Here is a 21,013-nt window from a genome sequence, read left to right as displayed (position 1 = left end):
TATCTCAAAAAGTTTTTAACATTTTTTCATTCGGACACGATTTTTTTCCTTATTCCAATTGGTCTAGGTACATGTATGTATATTCACATCCAAATCATATAATTTTCAACCAATCTTATAGTCTGTTCAAGCTTCCATCGCTTGTTGATTTTCTCAATGAATACACCTCAAGTCTAAATGTACAGAGTAAATTTTAAAAACCAGGCATCAGATTCCCCTGGCAAACAAAATTATCCCCCCCCCCCAAAAAAAAACCACCCTCTCCAATCATTAACAGTATCACCACAGGGGCCAAGCCCGTTTTAACATTAATTCCAATGTACTTTATTTTTTGTTGCATGAAATTTGAATGTTAAAACGGGCTTGGCCACTGTGAGTATCACCCAGGTTCTTCATGTTATTCGCAATGTGAAATTTCAGTGGTTATTATTTTTTTTAAATTGATAAATTTAGGTTGTCTGTATATTGATACTTAAGTAAAAGAAAATACAAATACTCCCCCCCCCCCCAAAAAAAAAAAAATGTTTTTCACCTCTTTGATTTATATTCTTCTTTCGCATCATGTAATATTTCATACTTAAGTTGTTTTTGGGTTGTTTTTTTTGCTGATTTGAGCCATCTTAATTAAGTAAACAGTGATGGAAATACAGTTTGGAACAGACTACTTAATTTAGATTGTATAATATACATGTAAAGTTAACAGCATTAAAGTAAATGTAAAGGTAAAGGTAATGTGGGAATTTGTTTAAAATGATTCATTTTGTTATAAATTTGCTGTAAATATATTAAAATACAATTGTAGGGTTGTGTGTATGCTGCAGAAATAAATGAATTTGGCTCTTATCATCACAACAGAGTCTGTCAAAAGGGAGACATAGAACAGAAAATGTACGCGAGTTGATAATTTTAAACAAAATTAATCAAAAAGTGATGTCACATGTACCGGTAGATATTCAAATCAGCTGATAGTATATTATCTATCATGCAGGGATCAACAGTTACACTTGTCCAGTTTCTGTGTCCAGCTGATTTTGTATTTGGACAAGTGAATCTACACAAACACTTGTCTGGTTTACAGTTCATTTTTCTCGAACAATTATGATATGATGATAGACCTCATATATTGTCATGAAAAATTAAAACATATTTTTTTCACTGTAATGGAACAGATCAAACTTTAAGTATAAAAAAAGAAATATGAAATTTCAGTGAAGGTTGAAAACCTATATCCAAACTATATAGTAGCTTAGTTACTGAAATAAATGTTCTAAATCTACTTGTCAGTGTCATATCACTAGAAAACACCAGCAGATTGAGTAGAATATTCTTCTCTTGTTTTAAACCTTAATAATTTATTTTAAATATTAAGAAGATTTTTTATACTGACCAAGTACTGAGATACACTGCATTTGATAACAACAACAATAAGGATAATTTGTAATGTAATATTTTGTGACAGTAAATAATGTGGAGACCAACCATACCAACCATACCAATACCATACCATATCTCTTATCAATTTCTATCATTTATTTTATATGCCATTCATAATTTTCCATACTTTTCAATGACAAATTACAATTTAAAATAGCATTTACACAAGTAAGCAACTTGCCCGAAGAACAGGTTAATACCCGGTATTTTAGTTAATGGTGAGTCCTGTTATGCTATATCTAATTCAGTTGCAGCTATTAATTCATGCATGCAGCTATAGACTAATATTCCAAGTGAAAATAACATTAATCAATATAACTTGAGATAATAATTAAAAGCCATTTCCTCCTTTTCACTTTTGAAATTTTGTACATGTAAACATAAACATATCAGGATTTTGCCTCTTATTTGAAAAAAACCCCAAAAAACCATTCAGTCAAATTTGAACATGTCTGTTGTGGTATTTTATGCAAAATACATACATGTAAATGATTTTATTAAACGATCCATACATGTAAAATTAGCACAAAATTAGCAAAAATGTTCAATGTTGTTAAAGATAGATAACTCTTACGTAGAATTCATACGCCTGCCGAGGAAATCTAGACGCCTGTCGTTTATTTTACTTTTTTCTTTGATATTTTATTTCTTTTAACTAAATAGATGATAATAGAAATAAAAAGTTGATTTTATATTTATTAGTTAACACAAAATAAGTAAAAATCGGGTAAGCTGATAGCTCTTACGAAGAAATCATACGCCTGCCAAGAAAATGTATACGCCTGCCGTTTATTTGATGGATTATTTTAATTATTTCTTTGATATTTTAGTTTACTTAGCTTAATAATTGATAACAGAAATAAAAAGTTGACTTTAAATTCGTTAATTAAAACAAAATTAGTAAAAATCGGTAAAATAGATAACTCTTATGCAGAATGTATACGCCTGCCGAGAAAATGTATACGCCTTGTAAACAGATAGCCATGCTATGACCTTGGATTGCTAGTATTACATAATGGTCACTATGATATTTATGTGTACCTAGATGCTGCGCACTGAATGGTGTTAATAATAATTGACAGAATGAACTCTGTGACTCTTGTAGCAATGCGTAGTATTCCTAAATGATGTTATGAAACCAGGTGCATAATACGGGCATAATAATATCCAAATTGAGAGTTTAACAACATGTGACATATTTGGCGATTCTGTGTCTGCAACGAATGCTCTAGTATTCTATATTGAGTCATGTATTGTGTATTCTATATATTAACCTTTGTAACCTTTTATGCCGTGTATGAATGAACGTATTGTGAGTAAGTGATGCCTCATACTAGGTGGGGGGGCTCCGAGACCCAGGACTCGGAGACCCACATCCTGCGTCCAGACTCTTTGATTGGCAGTTTTGACGGTTTTGTTACTTTATTTAGAAATAAAATATTAATCTTAATTTTGAACACTAAATGTTCACTCATGATCGTCGTATATGGGCCGAACTAGTCAAAACTGTCCATCATAAGTAAAACCTTATATATACCCATATGAAATGAGATTGTGCAGACTCCTGATTTGGGCTGCTATTAGCTGATGTTATTGTAACTATACGATCACGCTTAATAAAACCGCTTGAGAAAGAAATACTGGACTTGTCATCCATAAGCTTGAGCTGACCCTCAATAGGATCCTGTAAGACAGAAGGCTTACATGAACTTTCTTGGTGCCAGTGACCAGGACTGAGCGAAGTTCAATACAGAGTAAGGTAAGAACCATTTCTATATGTCTCTTATAGCTATCTCGAAGTAAACAACTTTGTCTAAGCAACCAATATGGCGACAGGTGATGGGTTTGATAAAAAAGAATTTAAAAATCAAATGGAGCAATTAGAAAAACAATTCGCGGGGTTGGGTCAGAACAATGAAAATAAAGGGCAAGAAACAGGTCAAAAATCCCCAGAAAAAGAGCAGATTAAACAAAATACTTTTGAAACATATCATGATGCTAGGCCGTATGAAACTCGTGAAACTCGACACCGAGTCCCAGATCAGGATGATGAAAAAGATTTTTTTATTGGTCAAGTTAAAGCTATAACAGCCGCACTCTCAGTGCCCCTATCTTCTGTGATAACTCCTTTTGAGGGAGATGCTCAAAAATTTAAACAGTGGATAAAGGAAGTTGAAAAGTACAGTGTTATGTCTGGGAAACAAGGTCATGAGATCCCCATGCTTGCATACATAACGAGTAAGGGTTCAGTTGGGGATTATATTAAAAGGTATTTAGATGAAACAGATGCGTCTGAAGAAATCCCATCTTGGAACGATCTTAAGGAATCCCTTAAAAATAGATTTGCAGAAATAACAGACCCCCAACACGCGTTAGCAGTAATGCGTAAGACTCGACAACATTCAAATGAAAGTGTTCAGTTGTTCGCCGAGAGACTATTGCAAATCGCGGAAGACGCCTACAGTAATGACAGACTAAAAGACCCTTTGATACAACAACAGTTAGTAGATATCTTTTGTGACGGGTTGACATTCGACTACCTCAGAATGAAAATTTTGCGAGAAAACCCTAAAGATTTAGAATCCGCAATTCAAATAGCAATGCGAGAACAAAATCTGAGACAGAGGCTAGCGATAAGAGGGTCAAATATGACAGAAATTGTACAAAGTAATGACAACAGACGAACTCTTTCAAATTTTGATACTACTCTTCCCTTATTAAAGGATAGAGCAGATAATCTTACCTCAGTAGAGACAAGGCATGTAGAACCAATGGAAATTGACCATGCGCGTAATAGTAGGTGTTTTAAATGTAAACAGACGGGTCATAGGGCTCGATTTTGTACTCAAAATAAATCCCAAGTCAGGTCCCGTCCTCAAATAGATAAACGACCCAGTCAAAACAAACCCGTCCATAATATAGAGCAGAGACCCCGTTCGCCTGTGGAATGTTGGAATTGTGGTAAAGTAGGTCATGTGCGTGCAGATTGTTGGGGCTCGCATATGTATCAAAGAACGCAGCAAAATCGGGGCAGACCATCAAATCGTCAAGGCCGAACATATAAATCTAGCGACCAAGTAAATAGGGGATCGTCTCAAAATTTCAAATCGCGCTCTTATTTTGACAAACAAAAACAGGAAAACTAAGACGTTCTTCCTTCGTTGAAGCCCGAAGAAAGAACTTTAAACAAAGACCTACATATGAAATTAATTTTACTAACAACCCCAGTAGCTGTTTATTAAAAGTAGGTAAAAATAAATTTAGAGCTTTGGTAGATACAGGTGCAGCCGTATCTCTAATTAGTAAGAAAATGTATGATAATCTATTTCCCCGCCCCAAGTTGTTTAATAATGACATCCCCTCTTTACAAGCAGCAAATGGCAATTCTTTAATTGCGATAGGGTATGTAAATATTTCCTTTAAGATTTCAGGGTTAACTTTAGACCACAAACTTTATGTGACAAAGGGACTCAACCGAAACATGATTCTCGGTCGTGATTGGCTCAAGAAAAACAATGTTCGTTTATACTTTGATCTTGGACTCATGCGTATTGATGGCAAAGTATACGCGGAACTTAAAGAAGATTTACACATCTCAACTATTGTAAGAACTCCTAAGAAACTTATTATGAGACCAAACACGGTGACTGTATTCTATGGAAAAATAAATAACAATTTTCCTCTGGAAAAAAATGACTTGGTTGAAGTGAACAGCATAGACAATAACTGCATTATGGAAGACCCAGGACTATATTTAAAAGACGCCGTTTGTATAGTTCGGAAGGATAAGAAAGTTCCAATGATCTTCGTTAACCAAACTAACAAAAATTATAAAATTCCAAGAGGCTACATAGTAGGACGAATTACCGCATTAAAACAGAAGGAAATCTCAGAAATACAGACTACTCAAGACACAAAAGAAGAAATTGATGTACCTAAAAGATTTGAACACTCAATCAAAAGACTTGTGAACAAAAACAATGATTTATTTGCAAAGAAAGACAGTGACCTTGGAGTGACTGATACTGTTAAAATGAAGATAGAAACTGGAGATCACCACCCAATAAAGAACAGACCCTACCGTGTACCCTTAAATAAAGGACAGATAATTGACAAGGCCATACTGGAAATGATGGACGCAAAGATAATTGAGAGATCACAATCGCCTTGGTCATTTCCCTTAGTAGTGGTGAAGAAAAAGGACGGATCAGACCGAATGTGCGTTGACTTTAGAAGCTTGAATAAGATAGTGAAACCCGTATCATTCCCGCTACCGTTGATTGATGACATCCTATGTTTACTAGGTAAGGCAAAATATTTCACTGCACTAGACTTAAAGAGTGGATATTGGCAAGTGAAATTAGAAGATTCAAGTAAAGAAAAAACGGCCTTTGCATGTCACAAAGGACTATTCCAATTCAACCGGATGCCATTTGGGTTGAGTAATGCACCAGCAGTCTTTCAAGAGCTGATGAACATAGTTCTTCAAGGACAAGAGGAGTTTGCCATCGCATACCTGGATGACATTCTTATATTCTCAGAGACACCGGAAGATCATCTTCGGCATATTCAAGACGTTTTCAACCGCCTAAGGAAGCATGGACTTAAAATGAAGCTAAAGAAATGTAGTTTCTTCAAGGAACAGACAGAATATCTTGGTTTCATCATTGATGAACATGGCGTTACACCTGATCCAAAGAAAGTCGAAGCTATAAGAAAGTTACCAGCGCCCACTACAGTCCGAGAAGTTCGTGGCTTTATAGGTATGTGTAGTTATTACAGGAGATTTATACCGAACTTCTCTAAGATTGCAGAACCATTGATTGACTTAACCAGAAAATATGCAAGGTTCAAATGGACACCATGTTGTCAAAAAGCGTTTGACTTTATTAAAGAAAGTTTAACGGTAGTGCCTTTACTAGCATATCCAGATACAAATAAGCCTTACATCCTGTACACCGATGCCAGCGACAATTGTATTGGAGCGTGCCTTACTCAAAAGACAGATGAGGGAGAAGATAAGCCAATATATTACTTATCCCACAAGCTGAGTAAAACTCAAGAAAAGTGGTCAACCATAGAAAAGGAGGCATTTGCAATCCATTACGCCCTTCAGAAGTTAGACCATTATTTACACGGTGCTCAGTTTACTATAAGAACAGACCATAAGCCGCTCAAGTATATCTTAGAATCTCCAATGCAAAATAAGAAAATTCAGCTATGGGCATTAAGTATTGCAGGATATAACTGTAAGGTAGAGTACATAGAAGGAAGATTTAACTGCTGTGCAGATCTCTTATCCAGATTACCGACAGTCAACCTGGAGTGTGAAGAGGAAGAACAATCAGAGCATGATGAACCAGATGTTAAGGACAATTTCTTTGAAGTGAACGTACTTAACTCCAATGCCTTTTCGCCTAAGAGATTAGCCAGATGTGAAGTTAAACAACACGACGAATTGGTCAAACCCTTTATTGATCTACCAGAAGAAATCAACATCAAAGAAAGTCAACAACACGATGAGCAGATCAAGAAACTGAAGAATCGGTTAAATAAAGGAACAGCAACGGCAACCGAAGAAAAGAAGTTTTTGGAAATTGATGGTTTAATGTACTATCTTTCAGATGGAGACTCAGAAGGCCCAAAACTTCGCCTGTATGTACCACGTGAGTTAGAACTTTTAGTAGTGCAGCAATATCATGACGGACTTGGACATATGGGAGTGGACAAAACATATGACGTAATCAGACAAAAGTACTACATACCAAATTTGTACAAAAGGTTATACTCTTATATAGAAGGATGTGTAGTATGCCAAACGAGGAGCAATAAGAAAAATCAACCTCCACTTCAAGAGACAGATATACCACCTTTTCCAATGGCTAAAGTAGGACTTGATCTATCAGGACCATATCCAACATCCTTGTCGGGAAACAAGTACATAGTTTCTTTTATTGACATCTACTCTGGTTGGCCAGAAGCTTTTCCCGTTCCTGATAAGTCAGCTGACAACATAGTACATCTTATCTTAGAAGAAATATATCCAAGATATGGCTGTCCTCTTCAAATCCTCACAGACAACGGAACAGAAAATGTGAATAAGAAAGTGGAAGAAACTTTAAAAGAATTGAATATCAACCATATCAAAACATCTTATTACAGCCCTCAAGGTAATGGTAAAGTAGAACGATTTCATAGAACTCTACATGACGTGATGGCTAAGAAAACAACAGACAACGCTCAAACATGGGATATTCATCTTAATCAGACGTTGGCAGCCATTCGTTTCCATCCTAACGATTCGTCAAAGTTTTCCCCATATTACCTTATGTACAACAGAGATGTCGTATTACCTCTTGATACGTTAATGAAACCTCGAAGGAGATATGCGGGAGAAGATCAACACAAGATCGCCCTTCAAGAACAACATAAAGCTTTCCTGCTAGTACATCGTAATATGAAGGAAGCCAAGAAGAAACAGAAAGCTCAGGCCGATAAGAGAAGCAAAGATGAAAATTTTCAGGTAGGTGACCCTGTCTACCTTAAGAACAACAGAAGACAAAATAAGTTAGATAAAAAGTGGCTACCATATTATCGAATCATAGAACAGAAAGGACCAGTTAGTTTCGTGGTGAGAGACCAATTGACTGGATTAACCACCAAATGCCATGCACGACAATTAAGACTGGCAGATATTTCGCACTGGCCCCTTTCACAAACTACCGAAGATGGTGGAAGAACTCTAAGAAAAACTAACTATGTGGTGCCACCGGAAGATGAATCGTCGTCAGAAAATGAAGACATGCAACCAGAACCACTTGAAAGAGCTATACAATCCAAACAATGGGGAAGAGAAGGATCTTCAGACGAAGAGAATATTCCCCTAGCAGAACTTCAAAGACGTATAAGAGCTAAGAAGATCATGGATGATCAGCAGTATAAACACGAGAACGATCAGACCGTAGATTCAGAATCGGATGAGACCCATGAGTCAGAACAATCTGATGAAAATAGTGGTCAAGACTATGAAATACCCTTAGATAACCCAAATGTACCCTTAGATGAAAATATGGAAATAGATGAAATAGCCCCTAAAGTAGGTCTAGGCTTCAAACCAATCCCTAAACCGCGTAAACTAATCCCTAAGCCCCGTAGGGAAAATAGCAAACAAAAGTTTGCTGTAGATTGTTTGGCTATTATGAAGGAATTAGCCAAAATAATAAACTAAAAAAAGTTTTATTATCGTATAATGTAGATGTAAATAATCTTGAATGAGCTTAGCTTTGTATATATTGCACGCTTTTAAAAAGATATGACAGGATGACCCCTGTGACATCAAATCATGTATTGAGATACACCGACTAGCAAACGCGGACTCAGCACCTCGGTTATTTGTATAAATATGCGGAGTTAAAGAGATTTAACATATACTCGAAAGACATGAGACAGCGACTAAGTAAAAAAAAAAGATAAAAATGTAAGACTTATTTTTGTACGTGATTTAAGATTATTGGTAAAAACAATTAAATATTTCAATCGACATCTTGAATATGGGACAAGGTTGCTCAGGTTTTCATGGTTTAATTTCTTAGACAAAAGATATTAATTTAAAAGTTTTCCTTATGAATGCACTAATGGCGGAATTGCCAGTAATTAATTTGCAACCCATAAAATCCTCGTCTTGGGTGGGAAACCCCTGGTTTTATGTGTGTTTAACTTTGGCAGTAACAATAACGATAGGACTTTGTATTAAGAAACGTAAAACTATTAAAAAGTGGGGTGGTATATGCTGTAGTGGTTGCTGGACAGGTTGTCGAAAAAGGGGTAGTGACGGAGATAAGAAAGGTTCTTCCAAAGACACTGTATTTTGTTGTGAGAATCCAGAGAAAAGGACCTCTAGCGACATTATTGAACTTGAACCAATCCCGAAAGTCACTAGGATCCAAGAGAAACCCCGACGAAGCGGAGGAATCGGAACTCACAAATTGGCCAGTAACACGGGGACCATTTCGACTAAACTAGCACAACAATTTCGTGGAGAGGAGGAAAATGAAGACTATCCATGGACCAAATACTATCGACCGGACCCAGAGCTGGCACGTATATACCTGGAAGAGAAGGCCGCGATGTCTACGCAACAGAGGAACGCAGGAGACGCTCCGCGAGAAGTCGCCTCGCCATCCGCGCCGACCCTCTATCCACGGGTGCCGATGATGGATGAATAATTGAGCTACAGCCGCGAAGAAGTTGTGTATTCCTTATGAAAGGATTGTGAAATTTAGCGAAAATTTGAAAAATGTGAAATGTGTAAAGTAGAAATGTGCGTTATCTTGTGCTAATGTAAATCTTGTATTTGTTGATTCACTCTGGAGAAATTCAGGAAGAAACCGATGGACTCCGAACTTATGACGCGAACCTCGCCCCTAGGAAGGAAGATATATTTTTGTGAACTTATAAGCATGCACTGACTTTGTATATATATGTGACATCAAGCTTAATCATACTTAGTATTACTTTGATGATGAATTACGATTATATTCAACTATGGTTATTTCATCTTGGTCATTATTATTATACTTTATTCATTATTGTTTTCACGATTGTAATGCGATATAATCAAGCTATATGATTTTATGAACATGTATACATCCTGGGTATAGATTTGTTTTTATAGATGAATGGTGTTCCAAGCCGGAGGTGGAAACATGTCACTTGTTACTATCTCTTAACATAGATGTTCTGACTGGTATGTCACTAGGAAGTTCGTCTGATCAAGGGTAGATCAAGGACGCTTTCCTATTCCGGGCGCCAGGCATGAGAAATCTCCCTTCGGGATATTTCTTTTGTTTGGGGGACGTATGTAAACAGATAGCCATGCTATGACCTTGGATTGCTAGTATTACATAATGGTCACTATGATATTTATGTGTACCTAGATGCTGCGCACTGAATGGTGTTAATAATAATTGACAGAATGAACTCTGTGACTCTTGTAGCAATGCGTAGTATTCCTAAATGATGTTATGAAACCAGGTGCATAATACGGGCATAATAATATCCAAATTGAGAGTTTAACAACATGTGACATATTTGGCGATTCTGTGTCTGCAACGAATGCTCTAGTATTCTATATTGAGTCATGTATTGTGTATTCTATATATTAACCTTTGTAACCTTTTATGCCGTGTATGAATGAACGTATTGTGAGTAAGTGATGCCTCATACTAGGTGGGGGGGCTCCGAGACCCAGGACTCGGAGACCCACATCCTGCGTCCAGACTCTTTGATTGGCAGTTTTGACGGTTTTGTTACTTTATTTAGAAATAAAATATTAATCTTAATTTTGAACACTAAATGTTCACTCATGATCGTCGTATATGGGCCGAACTAGTCAAAACTGTCCATCATAAGTAAAACCTTATATATACCCATATGAAATGAGATTGTGCAGACTCCTGATTTGGGCTGCTATTAGCTGATGTTATTGTAACTATACGATCACGCTTAATAAAACCGCTTGAGAAAGAAATACTGGACTTGTCATCCATAAGCTTGAGCTGACCCTCAATAGGATCCTGTAAGACAGAAGGCTTACAGCCTGCCGTTTATCTGATAGATAATTTTTTTTCTTAGATATTTTATGTTCCCTAACTAAATACATGATCAAAGAAATAGAAGGTTGTTTTGTTTTCGCTGTTTAATGAAAAACATTATTCAAAATGTTCAAAGTCTGTAAAGAAGACAAAGAGTTCTTACCCTGCTTACGCCTGCCGAGACACTGAGTTGTAAGCCTGCTGATTTAATCATTTATCAATGTCTTTTATTTTATTTCTTGAAAAACTTCAGCTATATTTACATAGTTATTGTTATACTCTATCAGTTTTTCATACCCTTATTCTTTTGTTGCAATTAATACATGACTTTTGTACATCTACTGCAGTACACTTGGCAATTAACAAACTTAATTTCTCTCGTAAATTTTGGTTCACAAGCAATGGTGTGTAATCGTATAGTGGCTATTTATACTTTTTATACAGCCTCATTTCCGTGACATCAAATAATGAGGATTTCTCAAGAACCATCTAGTGTCGACCTAAATATTGAATAATTATGAGATTTAATGGATAAACATGGCGTGGTTCTTTGTCTATGTCGTACATTACTTGCGGAATCGGATTATCAGTTAATCTCCTGCAGAGACGTATCTTTCTATGTATATGTAACCGAGCAGAAAGGAGGCAGATGGTGATTTCAGTCGATTTATTAAGTAGATAAATAAAGCATTGACATATAAACAAAGAAATAATACATTAGACATAAAATAGAGTTTTACATGTACATTTAATATGTTTAGTTTCTGAAATCTTTGACAATAAGCTACCGTTACTCCAGTATTCATTTATAATATAAAAACATGTTTTGTAACAATTTAACATTTGAACTTACAAACAAGTTTTAGAAATTACTATGACAAGTTTAACTGCAAAAATACGTAAAGTATAAACTTTGCAATTAAAATAAAATGCCCAAATCACTAACATGGTAGTAAAGAAATATATAAGTAAATATAATATTAACATACCACAAGATGCAGCAGATACACGCTGGATTGACTGACGATGTTGAAAATGAAATACTGCCTAATTTTACTTAGTTTGAACGGTTACTTATATCAAATAGAGAATTAAATTTATTGGATAATGAAAATAAGAAAGACCAATGAAATTAGAGAACCAATGAAAAACGAGAGACTTTACTCAGCCAACTCAATCCAGTTGCGCAGTGTAACTGGCGGTTATTTAAAATTTAAGACTGTATTTAACAAAAAACGGATAATAAAATAAACTAGAGCAAAGCTCGTTGCAAAGCAACGAGTGGGTCTTCCTTTAAAGATGGAAGTAAAGCTGGAAGTTCCTGTAAGAGAAAGAGCTCTTAAACCAATAACAAGAGTAACTAAAATAAAAAGATGAAAAAAATCGAATATTCCTGGTACGACTTAACAAAATACGAATGATTTTAAGTACAACTTAACAAAAAACTTACTAATTTCAAGTACGACTTAACAATTATTTTTGGTACAAGTTAATTTTACTTTGAACATTACGCTATTTTTTAAACAAAGGACGGGGAATCAAAATTTCTGGAAATATCAATTTTTAAACCCCGATATCTCTAATGCATCGTCCGATTTTAAAACGGCTTTCAGTGTTAGATTAAGCTGAATAGGTTCTACAAAACAGATATTCATTTTTGACTTGATCAAAAAATTCAATTTTTCGAAAAATTTGATTCACTTCCGATTTTGACCGGAAGTGACAGATTTTCATTTCGAGCCTTATTACAGAGGTAAAACGACAAAATCATAACCATTGAAAATTTCAAGCCTCTATCTTAAAGCGTTTTTAGAAACGCTGCGGACAAAATGACTTTTTAAAATTGTTTGTTTAAATGACGTAACGTAAAAACGGAAAGGTCGTTTTCAAAGAAACTTTAGGATCTTAGAGGCATAATAGTTGCACATAATCTCTCAAAGTTTCATCTCAATCAGTTATAAACTTTTTGAGTTATAAAGCCGAAAAGGAGTCAGATACAAAAGATGTCACCTTTGACCTTCCAAACTGTGCTTGTAGCACCATCAAATGTCAGAAACTTAGCAATGTAAAGTTTATCATATTTCTGTGAATATTTCCTATGTAAAATTACAATGAATAAACATGCTATTCCATCTAACTGTGAAATAGTTTCTATGCTATCTGTCCATGGTGGTCCATGGTGAATAGTCAACGAAAGTATTCACCAGCAGCATACGATTTCCCTTTTTTTCCCTTTTTTAAACTCGGAACACCTCTGGTATAATCCGATCACAGCATTAAATTCAAAGTCCGATAATTCTAATTTGTTTATCATCAAGAAATTCCAACAAATAAAGTTTTCTTCAGGATAATAATTAAGATATCTATAGCTATTTACTGACAGAAAGACAGACTAAGACTGTTGTGTTGTGTGAGGATGACAGACAGTTTATTGTCCCCCTCAACAGCAACTATTTCACTTGGCTTCGCCCATGAAATAGTGGCTGTCTTGGAGGACAATAAACTTGCTATCATCCTCATACCCAGTGAACAGGTATATAATGTCCCATCCACATAAATTTCGAGTTATATAACCTCCCATTTGTAACCTGCAATTTCACAGTGTAAAGTCAACACAACAGTCTTAGCCACAAGTTTCACCATTCAATTCTCATGTACGTATTAAACATTAGGGGTTTTCATATTGCATACCAATTCCAACAAGGGAGATCCCTCTAATGATGATCATTAAAATTCATTTTATGAATCTTAGCAACACTCATAAGCCTTCAAGTGCAGCATCTCTTAAGGTGGCTCAAAACACCTTGAAATATTTTCTCAAATCAGCAGAAAATTACTTGATTATGATAGATATCATAATTGATAAGAAGTGTTTAAGTCAAATAGGCAAAAAATGTGCAAATATGGATGAACAATTACATTTTCAAAAATTTAATTCAATAAACAGTAACAAAAGCTCCAGGCGGACTAAAACTCAAACGCTTTAGAAACCCAATACTTTAACCATTAAGCTATGACGGTATACAACCCAATCGAACGATATTAAGAGTTCAACAAAACATTTAAATCGCCATCTTGTGAAGTAGTGTCTTAAAAAGTATAAGTCTAGGTGTAGTGATGTACCTTAATTTTACAAAAATATTAACGGGTACTTTAACCGAATCGTCCCTTGCTACCTTTAACTTAGTACATTTTATGAACAGATGTCTTTGTCTTAGAATAAGAAAGCTAATGCAATTCTGAGAAAAAAGTATACCACATATTGACAATTCCAATGAGGTTTAATAAACATATGGCCATTTAAGTGAACCCACCATTTCCAATTTCTTTTACTCAACACAGATTTACAGGGTTCTCCATAGTAAAACATCTTTACCTGACCTTTTAGAGGTCAATTGTTGTTCAACCACCTTTAATAAGAAACCTTATGCAATACAACATACATCTACATGATATTATCTTGATAAAAGCATCACACAACTTAGAAATGCCCTTACATGTATACCCACCCCCTATCTTTTGATTTTCATAAAAAGTCATGGTTTGAAATCTTTTACCTAATTTTCTGAAACTTGTGGCAATTTCTATGAGTCATTTCTCACACATATTTGAAAATAATCATCAATGATACTAAAATTTGATCTTTTTATGTTTCTTGAATGATTTGTAGCATTTTAATAATTAAATAGACAAGTATTCCTGCATGTGATTTCTTTTTTCCATGAAAAAAAGTAAGCTAACAATCATATTTATTAAATATCTAATCTATTCTCGTTTCTTGTCTCTTTTTAACCATGATAAAACAGTAAGATCAACAAGTTCAACATCTGCCTTAAATAAAATTATATTCAAACACACCCGGGTAGCTGGAGGCGGAGGAGAATTCCATTAAAAATGTTCAAATTTGACATGTTTTTTTTCTACTTTTTTATGCATATATACCTTAAAAGGGTGAAAATAGATTGTTTCTTGCTCATTTCAAACGCAATTATCATTGCTGGTGTTATTCAAAAGTCAATGTACATTTACATATCCTACATGTAATCTTATGGAGAAAATTGGAAAGAGTTGGGTGATTTTTCAACAATGTAAACACATCTAAATATCTTTATAAAATAAAAAAATGAAGGAAACATAATTGCATACTTTTATTGAAAAACAAATTTTCACAACAATTATATTTCTTTAAACAGCCTTAATTTTGTTTTTCATAATTTCTTATCAACCATGAACAATTTTACCACAATAGGACATGATGCTTTCTTAAAGTTCCATTATTGTTCAAGCATTATCCGATTTAATTTGAATTACCGGTAGATAGTCTGTAGAACACAAGGAATATGCATGTGGGTAGAGGTGACAGGTTAACCTCAAGAGCTGAAACCACAAGAATCAACAGGTAAAAGCCATGTGGTAACAAGAGTCTGCTTTAAGCTGAAATAAAAAAAAATAAATTAGCTGTGTTAACATACATGTACTTTTAATAGCTGTGTTTACATTAACATATACATAATATTTTTGGAAAAAATACACTGACCATGCAGTGTTATAAGTATGACATATCCAAATATATGACATTAACATTTAGCCAGTACAAAAACAAAAATGTGCATATCAAGTCATAATATCATAACATTAAAATAATTTCTTGGGTATAGACATATCAGATTGAGAGAGAGCGAGAGCAGGAGTGAGCGAGAGAGTTTTTTTTACTTGAAGTGCGACAGCAATATTTCAATTCATAAACTACAAAGGAATATTACCAATCCAAACAGTGTCAAAGTATAAGCTTCTGCTACGTGTATACCATGTTTTGTCAATTCTACTGGGGTTTATTGCAAATGAATTTAGCGAGGGTTTTTTTTTTCTTACGAATTACATGTTTTAAAAACAATACTATGTATAATGCGCATAAAAATGAGGGATTAATAATACATGCTCATTTTAAAATTAAATGCACTTTGGATTTCTTTTACAAGATCGAGATATTTTTGTCACAAAATTAAGTTGCCCTCTGACAGTTTCATGAGTCTTTGCCAAGATTAAAAGAAAGAGAGAGAGAGAGAGAGAGAGAGGGAGAGAGAGAGAGAGAGAGAGAGAGAGAGATCTGAGGCACATGCAGTAAAAATTATTTACATACTATGTAGATGTGATATGCATGTAAAGCTTACCTAAAATGAATCAATATGTATAAAAGATAATCTAATCTCTCAAATTACAATGATTCTGTGAAATACTTATATCTTGAGAAGACTGTTTAATAGATATCATGGAACATTGACCTAAATTCTGAGTTTGATATAATATGAAATTTGAGACTTTTCATCTCGCACTCTGTTTTACATGCCTGTTACACAAGCAATAACCATATATAACAGAGAGCGAGACAAAAGGTCTAATTTTAATTAGATTGAATATTTACTTTGTCAAATATATTTATTTAATTAAACACAAGCCTGAGTTTTTTAATTTATAAATTAAGTGAAGGCGATATGGTAAAGATCTGCTATATTTAAATATTTAGGGTAAAGTTATCATCATGCAAACATGCACTCTAATTACAACATTCTATTCTTGTGTACCTTAGAACTCCCACCGCTTTTAATTTTAAATTCTTCATGCAATTTACTACTGATATCCTCTGTTCACTTGCCTCGGATAGTCTTTTAAACACCATCACCAGTCCCGTGAATTCATGTGGTCCACTTTGTTTACATGTAAAAATGGCGACTCTCGATCTCGATGTAAATTCAACATACTTGATTTTCCGAGGTCGGTAGCGTGTTTCGGAGAAAGTCTGAGGCAAATAAAGAGGCGATATCAGTAGTAAATTGCATGAAGAATTTAATGGTACGAATTGTTTTCACAGAATTTGCGTATAAACAAGGTAAATCAGTCCAAAACTAGCGCACGTTTTTCTTTGTAATAAATATACATGTACAATTTTTTCAATGGGTGGCCCTGTAGCTCTCCGGTCTGTCATTATTTTTTTCCCGGAGAGCTACAGTTCTGCAGTTACCGTGAAAATACACTGGACAGATAATATTCCGAGATTCCGCTGACTCTAACGCCCGCTTTTATATTGTGACGTACTTCAAAAGCGGAGGTTAGAGTCAGAGAAATCTCGGATTAGATTGAAAAGTGCAAATACTCTGAAAAGACAAGAGGCCAATTGGCCTTAACGGTCACCTGAGTAGCATACATCCCATACACAAACTTGTCACGGAGCCTCATATATGCATCTAATTAATTAGGTTTCATACTGGAGTAGAAAAATTATAAATTTGTAATGACGACCACATTTCAAAAAGAACTGTGAAACCTATAATTTTGGTGAAAAACTAAGATCTGGTCTACAAAATCATGAATTCAGTTTTCCTTTCAGGTGTGTGAGAGTAAAGAAGTTAATTTTTTAATGTTATATGCATTAACATCTATACATCCATTTTGGCCCTGTCCTATAGTCAAAACCCATCCTTGAGGGGACATGAAAATTAAAATTTCAGTAGAGGACTTCCTGGTAAACATAATTATTAGTCAGTTTTTTTAATACAGATGTGAGAGAATAGAGAAGAAAATTATATATGCATTAACACTATATTGCCATATTGCCCCCCCCCCCCTTTCATGTCCTGAACCCCTGACCAAGGGGCCATGAATTTCACAATTTAGGTAAAGGAGATTGTGGATATCATAACCATGTATTCAGTTTTTTGCCCACATGTGTGGGAGTAGAGAAGAAGATTTTTTAAGATTTAAAACACTTTTACTATATGGCCATATTGGCCCCACCCTAGAGCCTGAACACCTAACAAAGGGGTCATGAATTTCACAGTTTTAGTAGAGGCCCTCATGGACATCATAACCATGTATCCAGTTTTTTGCTCACATGTGTGGGAGTAGAGAAGAAGATTTTTAAGATTTAAAACAGTTTTACTATATGGCCATATTGCCCCCCCCCCCCTAGAGCCTGAACACCTAACAAAGGGGTCATGAATTTTACAATTTTGGTAGAGGGCCTCTTGGACATCATAACCATGCATTTAGTTTTTAACAAATATATATGGTAGTAGAGAAGATCGAAGATTTAATACATTTTTACTATTTGGCCACATTGGCCCCACCCTAGAGCCTGAACCCCTGACCCAGGGGTCATGAATTTCATAATGTTAATAGAGGGCCTCATGGACATCATAATCATGCATTTAGTTTTTAACAAATATATATGGGAGTAGAGAAGAAGATTTTCTAAGATTTAATACATTTTTACTATTTGGCCACATTGGCCCCACCCTAGAGCCTGAACCCCTGACCCAGGGGTCATGAATTTCATAATTTTGATAGACGGCCTCATGGACATCATAATCATGCATTTAGTTTTTAACAAATATATATGGGAGTAGAGAAGAAGATTTTCTAAGATTTAATACATTTTTAATATTTGGCCATATTGGCCCCACCCTAGATCCTGGACCCCTGACCCAGGGGTCATACTTTTCACAATTTAGGTAAAGGGCTTCATGGATATCATAATCATGCATTTAGTTTTTTTAAAATATATATGGTAGTAAAGAAGAAGATTTTCTAAGATTTAATACATTTTTACTATATGGCCATATTGGCCCCACCCTAGAGCCAGAACCCCTGACACTGGGGCCATAAATTTCACAATTTTGGTAGAGGGCTTCATGGACATCATAACCATGCCACTGGTTTTTTCCTCACATGCGTGGGAGTAGAGAAGAAGATTTTTGAAAATTTGGCTTTTTTTGCATATTTGGCCCCGCCCGTGGCACCCCAAGGGTGGTAGAGCCATGAATTTCACAATTTAGATTCTTCTTACCATAGAAATGCTTCACACCAAAAATGATAACGATTGGCCTGGTAGTTTTCAAGAAGAAATTAAAAATGTAAAATTGTTAACGCACGACGCACGACGCACAGACGCACGACGACGGACGAAGACCAATTGCAATAGGTCACCTGAGTGACTCAGGTGACCTAAAAAAGTCAATACGACATATTCTGTATTGAAACATACCTTTATAATCTGTGATACGTTAGTTGAGCTGAAATTTCCACTATCGACATCTTGCAGGCCTTGCTTCTTTTAAAAATGTAGACACACCGCTATCAGCTGTTTGTTCGCAGTCAAAACATGGCGAGTTGAAATGGGGAATCGTACGATAATTATTTCGATTAAAACTAATAAGACTAATAAAAACTAACAACGTAATTATCGATCGAAATAACGAAATTGTATCGATAAACACTTTAATTAACTATTAAAAAACAGAGTCCAGTTTTATGACCTGCACGAATTGTTTTCAGCAGGAGTTACTTTCAGTGTGAATTTTACACTATTTTTTAAACCAAGAACACGGAATCAAAATTTCCGGAAAAATCAATATTTAAACCCCGATATCTCTGCAATGCATCATCCGATTTGAAAACGAATTTCAGTTTTGTATTAAGCTTTGCAAACTCTACAATATGCATATAATTTTGTGTTTTATATATAGTTTAATTATCAGTACGAATTGTTTTCAGTAGAAATTACTTTCAGTGTGAAATTTGCACTATTTTTAAAACCAAAAACACGGAATCATAATTTCCGGAAAGATCAATTTTCAAACCCCGATATCTCTGAAATGCATCATCCGATTTGAAAACAAATTTCAGTTTTGCATTAAGCTTTGCAAACTCTACAACATGCATATAATTTTATTATTCGCTCAAAAAAATGAAAATTCCGAAAAATTAGAATCACTTCCTGTTTCGACCAGAAGTGACAAAATAATTTTTTTTGTAAATTTGCCATAAGTAAATCCGCAGATTTACAATCACAGAGAATTTCAAGTCTTTATAAACAACCGTTTACGAGAAAAGTCCTGGACAAAATCACTTTTTGAAATTTTTAAAAATGACGTAACTAGAAAACGGAAGTGACTTAATGACTGAAAGTTAAAAATCTTAAAGGGACAACTATTTAACATAATCCCTGAAAATTTCTTGCAAATCGGTTGAATAGTTTTTGAGATATAAAGCAAAAAAGAAGTCAGAAGGAAAAACAAGAAGAACTAGACACGATCTCGTTGCGAGCAACGAGGAGGTCTTCCGTGTGTTTTAGAAAACGAAATACATGTACGTACTTTGTTTTGCTATTTAACGGCTAGACGTGATTTAAAATAAAAGACAAAGGTCTACATTCTAAGGGCCAGATACTATTTTGTTTTAGATGTATGAGCTTTGGTTGAAAACATTTAGATCTCTAATTCGAGGGGCAGCCTCTTTTTCCTCGTATCAAATGAAAAGTCATTTACTTTTAAAGATATTTTGTTCAACATGTGTATAGAAATTTGTTACCATTCTTGAGATATCTCAGAAAGAGCGTTTAAGGGGCCGGTCCCTTATCTCCTTATAGGGGTCGTTTAACGAAATTTTGAAGAATCCATATTGTTTAGTAGATCATTTTGAGTATCTTTTCTTCTATACTGCATTTCAAAATATTTTTCCTTTCTGAGATATCGGTGATCAAAGTTTTGAATTTTGAACCCTTAAAAACCTTAATTACGTATCACATTATAAAATCATGACACTGCTTGGATACATAACTGTAAGATAGACATATTTGCTTCTAGAATCTTTCACAAAATATATCTCAGTAAAGGGGCTATAGATGAAAGACTTGAGAGCCGTTTGGTCCCCTAATTTGAGGGGCCAGCCCCTTTGTCTTGATATCAAATAAAAGGTCTTATAAATATAAAAAAAATTTAACATTATCTGTTTTAACAAAATATTTTTCAGAAAAGAGATAAACAAAGAAAACCATAAAAAATCTCAATTTTTGGGTCCAGGCGAGCTTCGGCGCTTTTTGCGATCGAAATGATTTTAAACCTTCATGCACAATTTCAATCTTCCGTCTACCATCACTGAAAATTTCAAGTGTATATCTGCTATAGTTCAAAAGGAGTACTGCCGACAAA

This window comes from Magallana gigas, chromosome 6 (genome assembly GCF_963853765.1).
Source record: "Magallana gigas chromosome 6, xbMagGiga1.1, whole genome shotgun sequence".
In the NCBI taxonomy this organism is placed as follows: Eukaryota; Metazoa; Mollusca; class Bivalvia; order Ostreida; family Ostreidae; genus Magallana; species Magallana gigas.
Note: the sequence above shows the minus strand (reverse complement) of the source record.